Below are 21,204 nucleotides of genomic sequence, written 5' to 3'. Positions count from 1 at the left end.
ATGTACAATTTTGCATATGTTGTACAATTTTGCACTGTGTGTTATTTCTTAAGTTTACATCGAAACTAGCATGTGAAACACAACTGAAACATTTCTTCATATACTATAGCGCGATTGAAATTAAATTACTTCCCTTATAACATTTAGATACCTCCCACTAATAGTAACTACTGAAATATTTCCTCGCAGATTATAGCGAAACAAAAACATCATATTCCATAGCAAAACTGGAACCTTTCTTCAAATACCATAGCACAACTGAAACTCTTCTTCATATACCATAGCACAACTGAAACTCTTCTTTATATACCATGGCATAACTGAAACTCTTCTTCATATACCATAGCACAACTGGAACCTATCTTCACATACCATAGCACAACTGGAACCTTTCTTCAAATACCATAGCACCTACTGAAACCTTTCTTTACATACCATAGCACTAATGAAACCTTTCGTTACATACCATAGTACAACTGAAACCTTTCTTTACATACCATAGCACAACTGAAACCTTTCTTCACATACCATAGCACAACTGAAACCTTTCCTTACATTCCATAGCACAACTGAAACCTTTCTTTAAATACCATAACACCAGCTGAAACATTTCATCTCATACAATGGCACCTACTGAAACATTTCTTTACACACCACAGCACCAGCTGAAACAATCGTCTCCTACGATAGCACCTACTAAAACATTTCTTCACATACAATAGCACCTACTGACATCATCTCATACCATAGCAGCTACTGAAACATTTCATCTCATACAAAAGCACCTTCTACAACACTTCGTCTCATACCGTAACACCTACTGAAGCCTTTCTTTACATACCATAGCACCAGCTGAAACATTTCTTTACATACAAAAACACCTACTTAAACATTTCTTCACATACAATAGCACCTACTGAAACATTTCGTCTCATACCATAGCACCTATTGAAACTTTATTCACATATCATATCACTTACTGAAACCTTTCTCCACATACCATAGCACCTATTGAAACCTTTCTTTACATACAACAGCACAACTGAATCTCTTTCTTTTATTCCATAGCTCAACTGAAACCTTTCTTTACATACCATAGCAAAACTGAAACCTTTCTTCACATACCATAGCACCTATTGAAACATTTCTTTACATACAATAGCACAACTGAATCTCTTTTTTTATTCCATAGCACAACTAAAACCTTTCTTTACATACCATAGCAAAACTGAAACCTTTCTTCACATACCATAGCACAACTGAAATCTTTCTTTACATACTGAAATCTTTCTTTACATACCATAGCACAACTGAAACCTTTCTTCACATACCACAGCAAAAGTGAAATTTTTCTTTACATACCATAGCACATCTGAAACCTTTCTTTACATACCATAGCAAAAGTGAAACCTTTCTTGACATACCACAGCATATCTGAAACTTACTAAAACATTTCCCTCATACAACAGCACCTAATGAAACCTTACTTCACATTCCATAGCACCTATTGAAACCTTTCTTTACATACCACAGCATAGCTGAAACATTCCGTCGCATACCATATCACCAACTGAAACATTTCTTCACATACCTTAGCACCTATTGAAACCTTTCTTTATACCATAGCACCTACTGAAACATTCCGTCTCATAGTCTACGACTGAAATATTAGCAGGTCTAGGAAAGTGGAGTATTTACAGATTATCTGTAAATTTACAGATAATCTATAAATTTACAGATTTTTCAATCTGTAAATTTACAGATTGTGTGTATGAAAACTGATGAAATTACATTTATCCTCAAAACCGCAGCTTGGAATTAATTGGTTTATTTACAGCATGCATAAATTAAGGTCATTTGTGGGTTTCAGCCATTTTTGTTGACTTTGAGTTTTTGGCATTTTAAGAAAAATCAAAGTCAACAGAAATGACTGAAAGTTACAATTGACCTTTATTTATACATACCATAAGTAAATCAATTAATTTCAAGCTGCGATTTTGTGTTTAAATATAATTTTAGCAGTTTTCAAACACTTGATCTGTAAATTTACAGATTGAAAAATCTGTAAATTTATAGATTATCTGTAAATTTACAGATAATCTGTAAATACTCCACTTTCCTAGACCTGATTAGTTTACATACCGTCACATTCCGACACTAAGTTATTCTACACACGCCATAACACTTGCTGAAACAGTCCGTCTCATCCCAGAACAAGGACTAAAACAGGTCACTAATCACAGCACGACTGGCTATAGCACATCACCAATTGAAACATTTCTTTACATACTTTCATACTGGCTTAAACACGTCACAACAGTTTTACCATATATCACAGAACAGTACAAAAATAACATCTACTTACATGTTACCGGACTGCAGAAAAATGAATACTAAAATAGATCTAGTACATAATATTCATTTCATTCACCAGCGAATTAATCCATCAACATTTACAGCACATTAATTCAATTACATTTGCATAAAATTTGTTATTTTAATTTAACCTTACCGATGTCAATAGACCTTGCGGTGGCAAAACATGAAATACACTATATATATAACATGAAGTAACTGAAAACTCTAACATAGCGTTATACATCAGTTTTGAATTACATTGCACTTTTAAAAGATGCCGTGTTTACATACCTATGAAGTCGCCACGCGGGTTATAGCGGTTATAACGGTAAATCGGTGTATGACTGACGACTTTATCAAAATTTTCCTAAAAAGGAAATAAATATGTTACTGTTTGTTACACTGCATTGATTTTTACTTCCATAAAATTGAAGTTAGTAATAACATAAACATAATATTTTGTAACAATGATTCAGACGAATGAAAAAGAAGTGCGTAGTTCACAGTTCAATGACCTTATGCTTATTTTTCAAAATTGCATTTACAGCATAACAAATTTAATATTCTTTTCTACAACTCTTACCAAATGACAAAATCCGCAGCTGGTGTAAATGAAAAGAATTTAAAATCAACTGTTGCTAAATGCAAGTGAACAGTTCAGCTTCATTCACCGTACACTGTTTGACAGTCATACACTCACATTTTTCATTGAAAAATGAAGTTGTTCGGGTGACAGCTTGCACTGCGACCTTGGTGATTCATTTCTTAACCTTAATGCGCACTTAGCAGGCATTCGTTTAGTTCTTCTAACGTAATTATGCATCTAGATTTATGCATTAATCGAATGTCTCATATTCTGAATCATTTTCTTTATCTTTCGTCTTGTTGACCTATATTAATTTCTTTTCGGCAAAACGCAGTGAATGCAAAAACATAAGTAAGGTTGTCACAGAAATACTGCATAACGATTAAGTCTATTTCTCCGTAAAATAACGAGTTTCTCTCATTCCGGATCGTGTACAAAGTTTGAGTAATCTATGCTGACAAATATTTGTAATGATGATAATTGTAATAATGACTTGAGGAATGGAACAAATGATTACATAATGTCTGTATAATGCATGATTTGATATCATTTTAAGCGTAGTTTGTAAATGTTACTGTCTAGGCAAAACAAAAATACTACAAGCATGAAGACATAATTATGAAGCATTTCTATCAGTAGCACATTGTTGGTTACAGTGTGGCTACTTCAGCAGTTTGAAGCATAGGCTAAGACTTATATCGTCTCAAAAATATGTTCTAATATATAAGCATAACTATTACAATTTTTGCTCGAAGCGACTCTGATCCTAGCCTGTTAATGAAAATGAATACATTCGTGAAACCCCTTTTGTCTTAAAACTGGAAACTGGCCGCATTCGTCAAACATGTACCTGTACAACAATTGTGTAAGCAGTCACGATAACTAACGAAGTTCCAACTTCATGCTTTGACTACCTAGTTTTTCTTACTGACCCTTACTTTAACTTGTAAATAAACAATACTCACGATAAAAACAAAAACAAAGAAAAGATGTAAAACACAAACCTGCTTTCATAGCGATAACTGAAGAGAATAACATCCTTCACAATACATCAACAAATCAAAAAGTTAAAGTAGAAGTCCACAAGGTTTCTGATTTCAAATGTATTAAATGGATATCGGATCTCTATTCAAGCATCTTTTATCAGTGTTTCAAATAACAATGGGGATAAATCACACCGAATTTATTTCCCTTAAAACCAAGCCTATCCTATATGCATAAAACTGCAAATCTACAAAACAAAATAATGTCGTTCCCTGGCTAACTGAGTGCAGAAAACTGCAGGTAATAGCGAACGATTAATAAATGTCTTATGAATGAATTAATGTTTTACTTTCACTTTGTATGACTCAGACGTGCACAATGAAATAAGTAAAAACGTTCAAGAAAATGCGTAAAATATTTGACCTGAAAAGCTTCAGTTTATCCCCGAATAACGAGATACTAGTATTCATTTATAGCTTTTATATAACGTCTCTTAACATTTTAGAAATATACTTGAGGGAAAGTTATTCTACTTTAAATGAAAAAAAGACTAAACAAAAAACAACAACAACAAAAACACGACAAGGCATCATTATTACAAACTAACTGTAACAATTAACATCTATATACATGTAGCATGCTACTTTACAAAAAGATTTTACAAAATGGACATATTTTAGAGATTTAACTCACTTACGATATATAATTATGTAAATAAAAACTTGGCGCACTGTAAAGTTATAACAGCAGCATAAAATAACTAATTTATCTACGAAGGTATGGATTCACATTAACAGTCTATTCAACTGCTTTCAAAGTTGACATTTTGACCATTTATGGTAGATTTACCCAAAGGCAACTTTAAGGTTAAAGGGTGTCAGCAGTAGCAAAAAAGGACACGCTGATTGATGCTATTTGATGTCTTATTTACATTTTGTAAATTACATGTAGACCGCAAAAACGTAACAAGTATATGAACCGCACCATGAGAAAACCAACATAGTGCGTTTACGACCAGCATGGATCCAGACCAGCCTCGCACAGTCTGGTCAGGATCCATGCTGTTCGCTAATGGTTTCTCAATAGGCTTTGAAAGCGAACCGCATGGATCCAGACCAGACTGCAAGGATGCGCAGGCTGGTCTGGATCTATGCTGGTCGCAAACGCACTATGTTGGTTTTCTCATGGCGCGGCTCATATACGTAATAAAATACAGGTGCAGCAGGTTTAACGACCCACTCGTTCCTTTTAAGGTAATCTAAAATATATTTACGCTAGGTTTGTAACAAATATACTGTTTTTAATGGAAATATTTATTGCAGTATAGCTGTTTTTATTTTAATACACGTGGGTGTATCATAATTCGACCTATATGACTTGTTACTCCATAAAATATCGAACGTAAGCAGTAATGTAGACTAGCTCCTAGACTATTTTATATTTTTATGATTGAATGTAGTGAACTGAGCCAGTCTATATCCTATGTCCATGATAATTTTAACATCATTCCTCTGTGAAAATCTCTAAAACAGACTGGCTTTTGTCTCTGTGAAATTGAATTCGATAAAAAAAGGGGGAAATGTAGAAATATATTTATTCAGTCTAGTGGCTAGTCTAGCTATAATGTGACATATCGAGGGTTCAACGCAATAAGGGCGTATCTACATATGATTATTATATGTAGATATGCCCTTATTGCGTTGAACCTTCGATATATGATCCTGCTTCCCTTGCTGAATACCATAATATTTATAGGTTATTAGCTTTGTATCGGGAAATATGCACGAGTTCTTCAGCGGAAATATTGCGCGACTTTAGGAGCGCAATATTCTTCCGCTGAAGAACGAGTGCATATTTTCCGATGCAAAGATAATAACCTTTTTATTACATACGCATCTACACGTATAAATATTATGTAAATATCACATATATGTTCAACAGCATGAATAGGATTGACAAAACTGAACTAAAAAAAAAAACAAAATAGTGCAACAACACACACTGAATTACGTCACGCACCCGATATGAAATTCAGGCGTCAGTGTATGGAAAAATATTGGCGTTTCCGGTATCAGTGTAACTTAACGGGGAAGAGAAACGAGTATGTAATAATATCTTTTATTCAAGTTGTTAGTCTTCATAAAAGGAAAACAATGAAAAGTATAATATTATGAAGAATCACACTCCTTATTAGAGTGTTATTCTTTATAGGCTCTTTGTTTTCAGTTTGGACAGGGGGAAAAGATCCGGCCTTAAAAAGTCTTGAACTCTCGCACCGTCTGTCTGTGATATTTTGCTATCCTGTATCGATTTAAAGTTGCATTATTCCCTTGACCTTGAAATCAGAATTGCGCGAGATAAACTTCTTTGCTGCACAGCGTGTATAAAAGCTGTTGTTCCAGACAGTAATTGTGATTATATCTCGTATATTATTTCCATGGATGATGTTATCCTATTCCTCACGTTGGTGGTATCTTGCCAGAAAACACACAATTATATAATGTGATGCATAACTTGTATGTAATTGATTGAAATTTAATTTTTTTTATCTAAGATTCAAGTTTTTGTCCATATTCTGGTATGATTCGAGTAGCAATTAGAATAACACATTCATTATCAAAAAAAGTTGTCGTCGCAGTTGAAATGATGACAGCGCAAATGATGATTACACAGATGATGATGATGATAATGATGATAATGAAAATGATGAGGATGAGGAGGACTGCGGTGGTGATTAAATGAGTTTTGGTTGTATGATGATGTCAGCGATAATCAATGATGATAACATTATATAGAGTTAGAGTAAAATAGTGAGGTTTTGGTTGTTATATATGACTGTAGTAGTTAGAATTATTGTTTTTGGTGATAATAATGATGTCGATGTTCATTCTATTGTTGTCGTAGCTGTTGATAATGCTGTTGTTACTGCTGCTGATGATGATGATGATGAATGATGACTGTGCGACTCAAACGGCTATGACAATGTCGACTTGCTGTTGTTGTTGTTGTTATTATTATCAATGGTGGTGATGAAAGTGATGATTTTTGTAGTTGTTGATGAAGATGATAGTGATATGATGACGATGATGGCGGTGATAAAGAAGAAGATGATGATGATAATAATGATGTTAACTATAATGATTCTAATAACGTGGAAGTGGTATTTACACAACCTTCATTCCATCTTCATTCGTTGTAATCTTAGAAACTGGAAAAAATCTATGATGAACGCTGATAAATATGTAAATGTTCAAGATAACCGTGAGTTCTTTATGTCATATAATACGCATTCAAGTGGGCTTGATCTCTATCTATAGCAATGATACTAAAACAAGAGGTTTCTTGAGAGATAGCCTTACTCATCATCTGGCTTATCGGGATGACTTATTTAATGATCTGATATTTTATAGTTGTCATACCTCTGAGGGAGACAGCCACAGTCAAAAGTTATCACGCTGTCCCGTAACGCCCTATTATTTGGATTACTAGAGAGACACCGGCACGTGTTTCATGATAATATGCACGAGTCCCAGATAAATATCTGAATGGCATTGGAAACTTATACTAAAATATTTCAAAATATATGAAAATCATTGGTTATTCCAAACTAAATCTCAACAAACGCTGAAATATTTAAAACATATTTTCTGACACCAAAAACTAAGGTCACAATGACTTTTCTAAGGAAGCTGAAAGACCTTTGGTCAGACTACAGGCGTTTGCGTAGAACCACCTTATTTCTCGAAGTAAGCTGGACTCAGTCCCAGTATTTTCAAAGTTAGCTGAAGTCAGTACTCCTTAAAATGTGTATCAATGCATTTAAACTATAAAATGAGTTTAGATTTAAAAAAAAAACAAGCACTGCAACGTTCCTTTGTTCAGACTAAGTGTGGAAACAATAAAAGCTGTGATTCCTTCCATAAAAATACAGAAACCTTCTGAGGTCAGTCGTACAATCAACTGATAGTAATAGGGGAACTGTTTTTTGATTGAAGTAAAAGGAACAAAGGAACGATATTATATCAATTTCAAGTAACATACGTAAAAATGTCGAATAAAACCACAAATAGAGTGTTTGTGGTCTTTCTAAAGACATCATTTGTGATTAATACTATTAATTCGTTTTCACAACTGCCTCGCAAAAAGGGTCAAATTTCAAACAGACAGAAACGCCCATTTGTATGTACATATTTGCATACATTTTGCTATCTAGCTGTCACTCCAAAATGACAATAATTATCTGAGCCGTGCCATGAGAAAACCAACATAGTGGGTTTGCGACCAGCATGGATCCAGACCAGCCTGCGCATCCGCGCAGTCTGGTCAGGCTCCATGCTGTTCGCTTTTAAAGCCTACTGGAATTGGAGAAACTGTTGGCGAACAGCATGGATCCTGACCAGACTGCGCGGATGCGCAGGCTGGTCTGGATCCTTGCTGGTCGCAAACCCACTATGTTGGTTTTCTCATGGCACGGCTCATTTTATAATAGATATAAGGTATATATTTTACACATTAACCCACAAACGGACACAAATGGTGTACATTTTACCAGAATTACCACATTCTGATATTTTGTTGACAACTATTAATTCATTTCTTTAATATTACCGTTGAAGAATTTTACGTACCTTTCAACAGTGTATATCCTACAAACACTATAATGTCTAGTAAATCCTCAGACAAAAAAAATCGCATCCACAAAACACCATACAAATCAACAACAGTGCCACATGTAACTCGTTTATTCCCCTAGGTACTACAAGTCTGATTGAAATAGCAGATTATGTGCTGTGTAACATCTAGCATCTTATATATAATTTATTCACACAAAACACAACACACACCGAGTTGTATAAATGCAGAAGACTATAACTTCATTCTAGGCCAGAGACTGATATGAAATATTGATATTGGTTTTATGTCTAGATGGATCGATTCCAGGCAAGATTTGTTATACAGCATGAAACAACTGGCGTTTAATAGTGGAATTAATGTAACTATATGAAAAAGCTTGTTGAAACAATACAGAGAAGTTCATTAAAGAAATATGTATAAAAATATGTACATAGGTGATTGTGTTACTAGTATACATTGCACTTAAATGTTCTGAGAATTGTACCTTTTTATTGCAGTAGTTACTTTTCCTTCGCATTGTACATTTGATTTAGAATTCATGACAAGTTTCCATCTTTAAAAATGTGCCATGATTCAACCGTTTTATAAAGGTTCAACAATATATTGAGTATTTCGAGTGCACGCCGTCAACCAACAACCCGAAAATCAAACGCACATTATTAAATGAACTTAAAAATATCCGATAATTCATTTACAATCCTACAAAACATGTCCAGCATTGAACTGACGGACCGCCAACATTCGTACAAGAGACAACCGAGTTTCAGCAAGTTTTAAAATTATGCACTGTGTTATACTGAGGGACTTCAATCGCTCATAATCTAAAAAAAAAAGACAAAAAAAATATATAGATTTATTGCCACCAATGAAAATTCGTGATCGAGTGTGTAACCACCAACATCTCCAGTTTTACTTGCAGAGACAATACGTTAATTGACGTACTCTCTTGAGTTATTTCTAGAGATGAGAGTACATATACGAGTAAGTATTACTGATGGATATCATCGTAACGTGTCCCTGTCAACAGAAGAAAATGGTATTTTAGTTAAATTGTTTTTGTAAAATTCGTCTGAAAACATTATGTTTTTGAAACGTTGATGTAAAAAATACGTTATTTTAATAACATTTCCCTTAAACAATTTTTAACCTTGGCCGTCAAACTTTTAAAAGATTGATACTTAAACTCTTATCTAAATATTTTGTTTACGGATAATTGATGCATGCTATTAACGTTTAAAATCAAAGTGAACTTGTTTTCATCACTCCATCAATAGAATCGATTAAACATCAGTTCGATTTAACATCTACTAATTACATCTGATGTTAAATATACTTGCTAAATATGTTTTAATACTGTCGAGAGGTTTGGGATCATGATCAAAAAGGAAAGTACCTCGATGACGACAGATACATTTCAACACACTAAATCATCAACTGAAACATTTATATTTATATACATTTTTTCACAAATCAAAGAACCAACCAAAACATTTCTTTACATGCCAAAACACCACCTGAAATATCCTCACTTACAAAACTTACAACTACCAACATTTTTTTTTTCATATTTCCACGAAACACCCAGAGAAACATTTTTTCAGACACAAAAGCACAGCCGAAAAAATCGGGCACCTAGGAAACGTTCCCTTGCATACCAAGGCACCTTGGAAACATTCATTCGCATATCACAGCTCCTTAGAAACATACCTTCACATACCACAGCACCTTGGAAACATTCCTTCACATACCAATGCACCTTGGAAACGTTCCTTCACATACCACAGCACCTTGGAAACGTTCCTTCACATACCACAGCACTTTGGAAATATTCATTCACATACCACAGCTCCTTAGAAACATACCATCACATACCACAACACCTTGTAAATATTCCCTCATACACAGCACCTTGGAAACATTCCTTTACATACCACAGCACCTTGGAAACATTCATTCACATACCACAGCACCTTGGAAACATTACTTCACATACCACAGCACCTTGGAAACATTACTTCACATACCGCAACTCCTTAGAAACATACCTTCACATACCACAGCACCTCGGAAACGTTCCCTCACATACCACAGCACCTTAGAAACATACCTTCACATACCATAGCACCTCGGAAATGTTCCCTCACATACCACAGCACCTTGGAAACATTCATTCACATACCACAGCTCCTTAGAAACATACCTTCACATACCACAGCACCTCGGAAACGTTGCTTCACACACCACAGCACCTTGGAAACATTCATTCACATACCACAGCTCCTTAGAAACATACCTTCAGATACCACAGCACCTCGGAAACGTTCCCTCACATACCACAGGACCTTGGAAACATTCCTTCACATACCACATCACCTACTGGAACATGTCTTCAGTTTTTCATCACCTAAAGGAACGCGTTTTCGCCTATCATGTGAAACATTTCCTCGCATACCATATCACCTACTGAAATATTTATTACATTCAATATCATAAACTGAAATATGTTTTCATGTGCCAACAATTATCCAAAATCAATATTACCTACTGAATACCATATCACCTACTAAAATGTCTTTACATATAGCACCTACTTATATTTCCTCACATACCATATCACCTTTTGAAATTAAACATTTCCTCACTAATTTAAACATTTCTTCACTAATTTAAACATTTCTTCACTTATCATATCACATACTAAAACGAAACACTTTTTTCACATACCAAATCACATTCTAAAACACTTTCTTCCTATACCATCATTTTGTCAAATACAATACCATCTACTGGGAACTATCTTCGTCACCTTCTGAAATATTTTCACCTACCAAACATTTCTTTAAATAGTAACTAACCATTTCTTCGTATACATTCCTCACTTACCGCATTTCATCAAAGAATTGTAGGGTAACTTCTCACATGCTACTCAATCATGGCACATAATAATGCTTATTTCATTCATTAGCATTGTTGAACAATCAATTAATCCATCTATAAATGGCACAATGAATCAAAATACATTTGCATAAAATTTGTAAATGCCATGGCAAAACTTGAAAGGCGCTTGAATGAAGTAACAAAACAGTATATTTTTTGTTTAAAATTACATGTACTTAAAATTCAAATTAAGTTTGAAAAGATGCCGTGAACTCGTCAGTTTGTGTTATCACCGTTATAAAATGGTTTTATGATATGATTTTATCAAAGTTTGATTCATTTTGCTCTGCTTACAGACCTACACATTTCGTTTTCCGGGTCATAGCTTGCAGTGATCTTCATGAGGTAAAATTGGAAATCCTCAAAGAAGTAAATTAAATTTGTTCGTAAAGTTGTCATAAGATGGGATACGTATTCTTAAAAAAGTAACATTCAAATAATGATGGTCTATTCTAAGCTTTCATTCCGGACTGACAAATGTATGCAATGATGATGACAATAACTGAAATTGTGATTTGAATAAATGAGTTGGATTGTACGGCGAATCAACACGATTTGAGAACATAATTTGTAAATTTTTAACTGTATTAGAATGAACCTATAACGCAGTTTGTTACCGAAGACGCTGGTGGAACGTATTTTTGCTATAAATATTGCCAGCTTTCATAGCCAAATCGCTGGCTTATCGATCAAAAACGTTTTCATTTTTGATAATTTTTTGAGAAAAATATATATTTGAAAATGTCGCGTAAAGGGTTATAATAGGATAGAGTCAACCAGAAAAAAAAAACATATTTTCCTACATATTTTTTAAGAAAACATTTTAAGGCTAAGACGTGCATAATATTCTAACCTTCGGCAATATATTAGGTTATCAGTAAGGTCATGCATGCCGTTTATCTGCTTCATGCTTCGACTACCTGCAGTTCAGTCCAAGTTCAAAAATGATTTTGGAGAACCTTACCGCATCTTGTATTAAACAAATTTTCGTAAAGTAAAAAGAAACAAAAATGCCAAAGAAAACATAAAAACAAACAAACCTGTTTTCATAATGAAAAGTGTAGAGCATATTATCCTTAACAGTATTTGAATAAAATCACAATGTTAAGGGAAAGTATTCAGATTTCACATGGATTAAATAGATATCAAATATCTATTAATGCATCTTAATCACGAGTTTCAAATAACAATGGGGGTAAATCACATCAAATTTGTTTAAATTTCATTCAAGTTAAGCCTATCCTTCATGCGTAAAATTGTAAAACTGCAAAACAAATATTTCGTTTTCTGCTTAATTAAATGCAGAAAACTACAGGTATAAATGTTTTGTGAATGGGCTAATGTTTTTACTTTCACTTCGTATGACTCAGACGGCTACAATGACATAAGTATAGAATTTCAAAAAATCGTATACAATATCTGACCTGTAATCACCTTAAATTACTTTCCCATACCCCATGAATGTTATGGTCTATAAACATATTTAGAAAGTTATTCCATTAATTAAAACAATTGCAATGTATTTTAACTAAAAGCCACTTCAATCTTTAATGCATGACCTATCGACCTATCTACTGAAAGAGGCGGAGGGGAGGGGGTGGAGGTTATTTATTTGTTCAAGAAATGATATTAACCTATTTTGCCAAGTGTCTGGGACTGAGTCAACTCTTTCGCTGAGGGTCTTGGACTGCGAGTTTCTTGAACTGAGTCCACTATTTTGTCGTTCATTTTAATTGTTAGCTATCAAAGATTCAATATTGTGTCTGTGTCGACCATGGTTTTGATTCTTTATTTAACATGACCGTTTGTCTCGTCAAAGTGAGTTACTGTTATGGTAATTCTTACAAAATGGCAATAATCCCATTTTTTTCAACATAAACATATTTTTACTCTTTGAACAAGTGGTCATACAAGTAAGAAAAAATAGCATCTTTATTACTTATTTATTAGACAGGCGGTATTTTTGCAACCAATTTTTACAGCATTAATTTATCCACGCATGTACGATACACATTTATAATTTATTCAACAGCTTTCAAAGCTGACATTTTGACCATTTACGGTAGATTTACCCAAAGGCAACCTTAAGGTTACAGGGTGTCAAATGTAGCAAGGAGAGACGCTGATTGATGCTGTTTTATAACTTATTTACATTTTGTTAGTTACGCACATACTGCAATAATGTAACAGGTATTTACGTAATAAAGTATAGGCGCAGTATATTTTTCCGATTCAGTAGTCTTATTTTCCTTTTAAGGTATTTCAAAATATATGTACTCGTTTATAGAGCAAATAAATTAATTGTTTTTACTTAGAACAATTTATCGCAAAACAAAATGTTTTGCTTTTTAGTTAAATTAACAAGTGGGATAAAATCCTATAATTATTTTTATTGCACTCCTTTGGAACTAGTACGCCAACATGTATATTGTGACGACAATATAAATAAGAATACAGCACGCATTGCATGATTCACTTTCTTTATATTCAATTTGTCTTGGCAAGTAATAAAGTGCTGGATTACCAGGTCTTGATTTTTCGATTTAGAATAATAGCTTTTGTAGACAAAATGCACTGAAATAGAACTTTTCAGATTTATACCAACTGAAGTTAAGCTCTATGATCTTGAAATTTTTCAGAAATGTGCGAGCTAAATATGTCCGCAAAAATAATGACGGAAAGCATAATTTGATTTCCCAGTTTTCTCAGAATATCTGCAGTGTGTTTATAAATCTGCAGTTCCAAACAATAATTGCGAGTATAAATCGTGCATTCCTGCCACGCTTGATACTCTTATCTTACTCCTAACATTGATGGTATCTTGCCAGATCATGACAAAATGTCAACATACATGTACAACGAATATAATATAGATTAAATCTTGTTTTGTTCTGTTTCAGATTTTGTCATTCAGTCTAGATATTACTCTGCTCTGATTCAGGTAACTGCTAGAAAAAAACATTGTTATAAGAAATGGTGCTTATACAGGTGAGAATGTTAATGATGGTGGTGATGATGATGATGCAACATGATTTTACTGAACAGTTACAATGATGGTGTCATGGCGACACTGCAGAAACGTGTTACTGCCAATTATAATAATGACATATACTATAGGTTTTTGGATTAATGATTGTGGCAAAGGAAAATAGTGTTGTTGTTGATGCTGCTGTTGCTTAGAATGACAATTTTGTTACAATTATTAATGATGTGGGTGGACGGATAGCTCAGTGGTATGCACACTGGCCTTCCAATCCTGAGGTCGGGGTTCGATCCCCGGCAGCTACTCGGGAATTTTCAGAAACGCTTTTCAGTGTTTCCCACCTAACTAGAGGTTAACTGGTCAGGAACCCAGGCAATCCTTGCGTGTATCAGTGCTATACACTGGGCACGTTAAAAGAACGAGGCTGTCTATTCGAAACGAGCTAGGCTAAGTTAGCCGGACAAGCCTGTATCTGATTTCTGATCTCTCTGTCGTGGGGGCTTTGTCTCACTCTGTCCCTCTGGTCAGATCGCTCTGTGTCTGTACTAGTAGAGGATGAATTATGCGCCCTGTGTGGCTGCATTTGAACTATGTAAAGCGCCTTTGGCGCTATATAAATCTAGTATAAATTAATGTACAACGCCGGTGAATATACTATGTGTAAAATTAGGCGTTAAATCAAATAAAGCAGTTTTTTTATGATGAACAGGACGATGAGGAAGATGATGATGATAGGGACGATGAGGAAGATGATGATGATGATGATTATGACAACGATCATGATTATCGATACAAACAATTGCAACCGTGTCGATTTACTTTTGTTGTTGTCAATACTGACGGTGAGGCAATAATGTTGCTATCGTTGTTCATATTGTTGTTCATATTGTTGTTAGTGATAAAAACTATGCTGATTACGATAATAGAAACACGTGTGTGTTGTAATTATACAATCTAAAAGTTCACGCCATCTCCACTCGTTATGTGTATAAATGCATCCACAATTCTGGAAAATCAATGATGAATGCTTAACGATACTGCAGGTATGCAGTTTCTGACAAGAAGATATAAAGTTTCCGCAATATGCATTTACAGATTACTCTATATTACAAAATAGCCACGACAATTAAAGATAAAAACCTTACTAATACAAGATTGAAGAATCCTATTTTTCTTTTCGTATAAAAACTTGTACTCGGCCCGAGCAGAGATTTGTGTAGTCCAAATAATAGGACGTTTCGGGAGAGCGTAATAGGGATGACAACTATAAAATATCAGATTATGAAATAAGTCATCCCGATAAGCCAAATAAGTATGGCTAAGATTTGTGAGACAGTACTAAAAGGACACTATGGCATTTGATATCTCTGATGTCAGTCATGCATTTGGTACTGAATAGCGGAATCTGTTCTTGAGAAAATAATAATAAAACCACAAGGCAGAGTGTAGGTGATATTTCTAAAGACACTCGTTTACTTAACAATTTTCGTCTTGCAGAAATGAAAGCTAAATCACAACACCAGACAAAAACACTCAGTCTGTACAAAAATACCTACACTGTATCTATTTCTTCTATATTAGCTACACATATACTTCAACCCACAGCTCGATTCACTCTAATCCAATTTCAAGAGCCATTAGACCAAGACCACGTCACATACTCAAGTCAATTGAAGTCGTTTTTTTCTGAACAATTTGACGTACCTTTCAACAGTTGAAAATCCAACAAAAACTATAGTAATCCTTTACTATAAACTTCAAGCAATAAATCGCATCGGCAAAACACCATACAAATCAACTACAGTGCCACATGTAACTCGTTTATTCCCTGAGGTTCTACAAGTCTGATTGCAACAGTAGATTATGTGCTGTGTAACATCCAGCATCCTATATATAATTCATTAACATAACACAGTCATAATAATAATAATATAAAAACACTTGCTGAGTTTATTTTTTCACGTTGTCTAAATGCATAAAAGACGAGAGGATAGCCTGTGTTTTATTCTAGGACTTGTAATATGAAATATTTATATCGATATTATGTCTGTTTGGATCAATTCCAGGAAAGATTTGTTGAAGCAAAAACCAGTTGGTTTGATAATGGACTTAATGTTATTAGATGGAAAGCTTGACAAAAACCAGAGGAAGTCCAATAAAGAGATTTGCATGTAATAGTATTTTACTAGCAAATCGCAATTAAATGGTTTGCATCAGTTGTAGCCGTTTCTCTCGTTTTCAATCGTACTTTCTGGTTGTTGTTAATGACAGACCTATTATTTCAACCTTTAATATTGCGTGTGATGCCTGCGCCGTTTTAGTGTCCGTTCTGTACGTTTACTAGAATTGACCACATATGATAGGCGGCCTCTCTTTGATTTAAGCATTATCAAATTTTCTACAGACGAGGATACGTTTAAGGCAAAATAATGACGGAATTCTACTGAACATTTGCCAAATATATCTGAAAACATTACGTGTTTTGAAATGGCAATGAAACAAGTTACATTATTTAAATAATGTTATCTTAAACGAAGTTGAACCCTGTCTTTCACACTCGAGATTCATACTTAAACTTTATCTAAATAAATTATGTTTCTACAGATAATCAATACTACATATGTTTACAGTCGTCAAAGTAATTTATCTTAATGCAAAAAAATACATGTGCTTAACAAATACGAGTTAACATCAGTTCAACATTAACTGACTAAATTGCGTAAAGGTTTCAAGCCAATGGTCATTATATTATGATAATAAATGATGTTTTTCAAACATGTATAACTTGTAACAAAATATGCAGTACGGTCGAGACGGGTTTTAAATGATACCGTAGCGCCTCTGAGACATCTCTTCACCACATATTCTAGAATTATTTCTTCACATCAAAGCAAGGCTTAAACATTACTTCAGATATCATAGCACGACTTGAAACATTTCTTCACATATCACAGCAAGACTGAAACATTAAATTACATATCATAGCTCGAGTTAAACATTTCTCCACGTATCATAGCACGACTATCGGGAGAAGACCTCTATAAGCTAGGCTTTCGGTCGTATCCCTTTTTAAATTAATTGTATCATTGTTAATATCTCTGTTGTAATCATACCAATTTGTTTGAAATAAAATATGCTTACACTAAGACTGAAATAGTTCTTCACATACTAAAGCACGACTGAAAATTCTTCACAAACATTACTTCACAGATCGTAGTGCGACATAAATATTTCCTCACATATCATAGCAAGGCTTTTACATTTCTTCACAAACCATAGCACGACTGAAACATTTCTTCGCAGTATAACGTAACACTAACACATTATTTACCTACAACAGCACGACTGAAACATTTCTTCGCAGTAACCACTTACACATTTATTTACGACTGAAACGTTTTTTCACAAGTCACAATAACCACTAAAACATTTATTTACCTATAACAGCAGGACTGAAATATTTCTTCATACTGGTACCGTAGCGCATTCTAAAACATTTCTTCACATATCATAGCACAACCGAAACATTTTTATTAGCTTTTCATATTCAAAGAATTGCCACCAATGCCAACTCACATCACAGAACTGTACAAAAATACCATCTTTTTACATGTCAGCATAGCACACATTATAGTATACAGTCCAGTCCATCAAGAACAAATTAATCCATCAGTATGTACAAACAAAATTATTTTGCATTTCCATAAAATCTATAAATTCAATTTAAATTTACCCGTTGCAAATAACCTTGGGGTGGCAAAACATAAATGGCGTTAAAACAAAGTAAATAAACACGCAAACACATTGGTATACATTGCTTTTGAATCAATACTTTCAAAAGATGCCTTGTTTATATATCGATTTTTAACGTTTCTTTATGACCGTCAAATAATAAACAACTTTTATTTCAAAGTAAATAAACATAGTGCACTCTACCCGTTTTGTTTTTAGTAAGATAAAAGTAAAACAAATGTATTTTTATTACATTATAACATGTATAAATCAAAAGCCCAATTGAAACACGTGGTTCCCAACATTGTACTGGTTAATAAGTCTGAACTCAAACAGTTCATCATATCGCATTTCATCTCGATTGAAACTAGAAGTTACTTGAAGCAAATACATTTTTAAGTCGCATAATCCGCACAACAGGAGTATGCTTTCTTACCTCTTTATAAGATGGAAATATCCAGTGACAAAATCCACAGCACGAGTAAATGAATATGGATTTAAGATTACTATTCAGATAATGATTTTACAAAATTAATGCATGAACCCAGGACAACTTGATTCAGTGTGCACTATTTGACAGCCAGGTACATTCCTTTCACTTAGAAATGATGTTGTCCGGGTGACAGCTTGTAGCGTAGCCTCAAACACCACTAAAGTTAATACCTTCTTTATTATGTTATATATATTGTGTACGTATTATATTTTTTTTTCACAATCATATTAACAGAATGCAAATGTGTGATTCATTCTAAGCATCAAGTAAGAATAAAAAAAATATTGCGCTGACAAATGTATGAAATTATCATCATGAGAAAAAATGCGTAATTTCTGTAAAGTAAATGATAAGATTAACATTTTAAGCATACTTTGTTAAATTAATGTTACGACACTAGTATGAATGACGATCTGTATCAACTATTTGTAGTTTTTACATCTGCCATTTAATGAAAATTTCATTCCTACATGCATGAAACTGTAAACTGCTTATTAATAACTGAACTGAAAGAAGAAAACTACAATTACGAGGAACGTTTGAAAAGTAGTGGCAACAGTGGCGGGCTATCCATTTAAAAATCAGAAAAAAAAAACGATGACGAATTAAGGTCCGATATTTCCCCATATCTGCTCCACTTTCTCGATTATTACTTTCGCAGCATCATTTTTTGCCAGACACAGCAGTCAGAGGGCGCCCAGAGCGGGCGTCATCTTTGGTGCTGGTTCTCCTCTCTTTAAAGAGAGATACCCATCGGATAATAGTACGGTATGGCAGCAAACTGTCCCCGTACACGTCTATGTCGGCTTTAATTTCTGATGCGCCGATGCCAAGCAGTCCGCGTATTATACAAAATGCCCTCTGCAGCTGAATTCAGCCATTTTTTCAGCCAGTATGATATACAACATGCATTTCAACTGCTAATTAAATGTGCTTTTGCACATGATTTTAGTGCCATTTCTAGTAATCAATACTCTTTCCATTGATATGCCACACTTGTGGGTGCACGTGCAAATGGTGAAAATACTGGACTGTTGCCACTACTTTTCAAATGCTCCTCGCATAAGCGAAAATGTTTTATGTTTTTTCTGCATGTTTTAGTGTGCAAGGAAAATATCAGTAGCAAGTTTATACAAAACGTTTGGTTAAAATACATCACTCTGTGTCACTTCATCCAATTTTCTTACTTCGCCCTTATTGGCTAGAAAGTCAAAGGGACTAAATTCTGAATAGCTTTAAATTTTGAAAAGACAAAGCATACGGTCTAAATATAGCCTAACAGGCAAAATATAGATGTCATGGAAACACTTGGTGTGAAACAAATAATTTTTGCAAACCTGACCATTCTTCATATTCTACGATGTCTGGTTATGTGGGAGCTGTACAACTCTGGCTTAGCTTTTTGTACAAAATAGCCATCGACCAGTTTATTATGTAACATAACTGAGACTAAAGGATCTATGAAGTACCTAAACTAATATACCATCGACCAGTACAACTGTCTCTTTGGTTTTATATATTGCAGTAGGTGGTTCACAGCCTATCAGTGCATTAATTTGCAGTTGCCCGCTAAAATTTTTCTTTCTTTGAAAAAATAATCGTAATATCGACCAGTCGAGACGAGTCTTTGCTTCCTCACAGAAAATTGGAAATAACAGAAAAAAAATTAAAATCAAAGGAATGTACGTATGCCAGTAAAGCACCCTTGCTGTTTCAATGACACTAGCAAACGCGAAGGTATTTATCTATGTAGTCTATGTTTAACTCATGAAGCTTAGTTATTCCAATTTTATGTAATTATGTCCGTTTCCCCTCAAAACATAGATAATCAAAGCTAACATGACGAACTTTTTCTGAAGTAGTGAACACAGGACAATAACTTGTCGGTAGCCAGCCAGACTAGTGTCAAAGAACCTTGATCATTTATTATTTGTGTATGTCATATTTTATTGTTTATAGTGCATTATTTACGATTTAGGTACCAAGCTATGTCTCCGACTAGCTCAGCTCAGCAGAATCCCCTCTTACCTACCAATATCACCAGATATAATCTTCAGGAAAATAGGCTTATCAGTTCCTTGCTTCCGTATCCATAGCAATTCTCTATAATTATAGCTAATATTGATCTCTGTAAATAAACCAGAATTTCAGGTTTCTATTTATATATTACGAGAATTTTATTGCTGGTAAAATGAGTAAGCATTTGCGTTGATTGTGGCAATGCTTATCAGAATAAAACAAACAGATTTCATGAAGAAGTTTAATGCTTGCAGACAAATTTCAGGTTTCTTTCGAATTTCCATTACTCTGTGTTAGACATTAAAAATCAGGCAAGGTCAGACCAGACAGCTCCCTATGATCAAACACCAATCATTTACACTTTAAAGATACACACAAGAACAAACGCTTTTATACATTCTTTTGAAAAATAACAACAAAAACCAACAAAAAAACCCAACAGAGAGCAGTCCCAAAAACAATTTAAGAGAAATGGTT

At 34.1% G+C, this 21,204-nt stretch overlaps 1 protein-coding gene across 10 annotated transcripts in view; it reads right to left on the bottom strand.

Moving 5' to 3' along the window:
* LOC123537534 (uncharacterized) overlaps positions 1 to 21,204 on the bottom strand; it is a 41,587-nt gene that overhangs the window by 7,344 nt on the left and 13,039 nt on the right. The window contains exon 1 of one of the 10 annotated variants that reach the window (XM_045321329.2): positions 16,188 to 16,283. The exons of 2 other annotated variants lie outside the window; for them this stretch is intronic. The gene's annotated coding sequence lies outside the window, so the exon portion shown is untranslated. Of the gene's footprint in view, positions 1 to 2,142; positions 2,278 to 2,365; positions 2,507 to 2,649; positions 2,673 to 3,948; positions 4,139 to 8,556; positions 8,705 to 10,856; positions 11,001 to 12,540; positions 12,674 to 16,187; positions 16,284 to 21,204 lie in introns of those variants that run through there. 7 more of the 10 variants (XM_045321332.2, XM_045321331.2, XM_045321328.2 and 4 more) reach the window with 7 other exon arrangements.

The sequence above is a fragment of the Mercenaria mercenaria genome, chromosome 17, assembly GCF_021730395.1.
Source record: "Mercenaria mercenaria strain notata chromosome 17, MADL_Memer_1, whole genome shotgun sequence".
NCBI classification, from domain to species: Eukaryota; Metazoa; Mollusca; class Bivalvia; order Venerida; family Veneridae; genus Mercenaria; species Mercenaria mercenaria.
The sequence above is the reverse complement of the archived record's forward strand: the minus strand, read 5'-3'. Positions and strand labels throughout refer to the sequence as shown.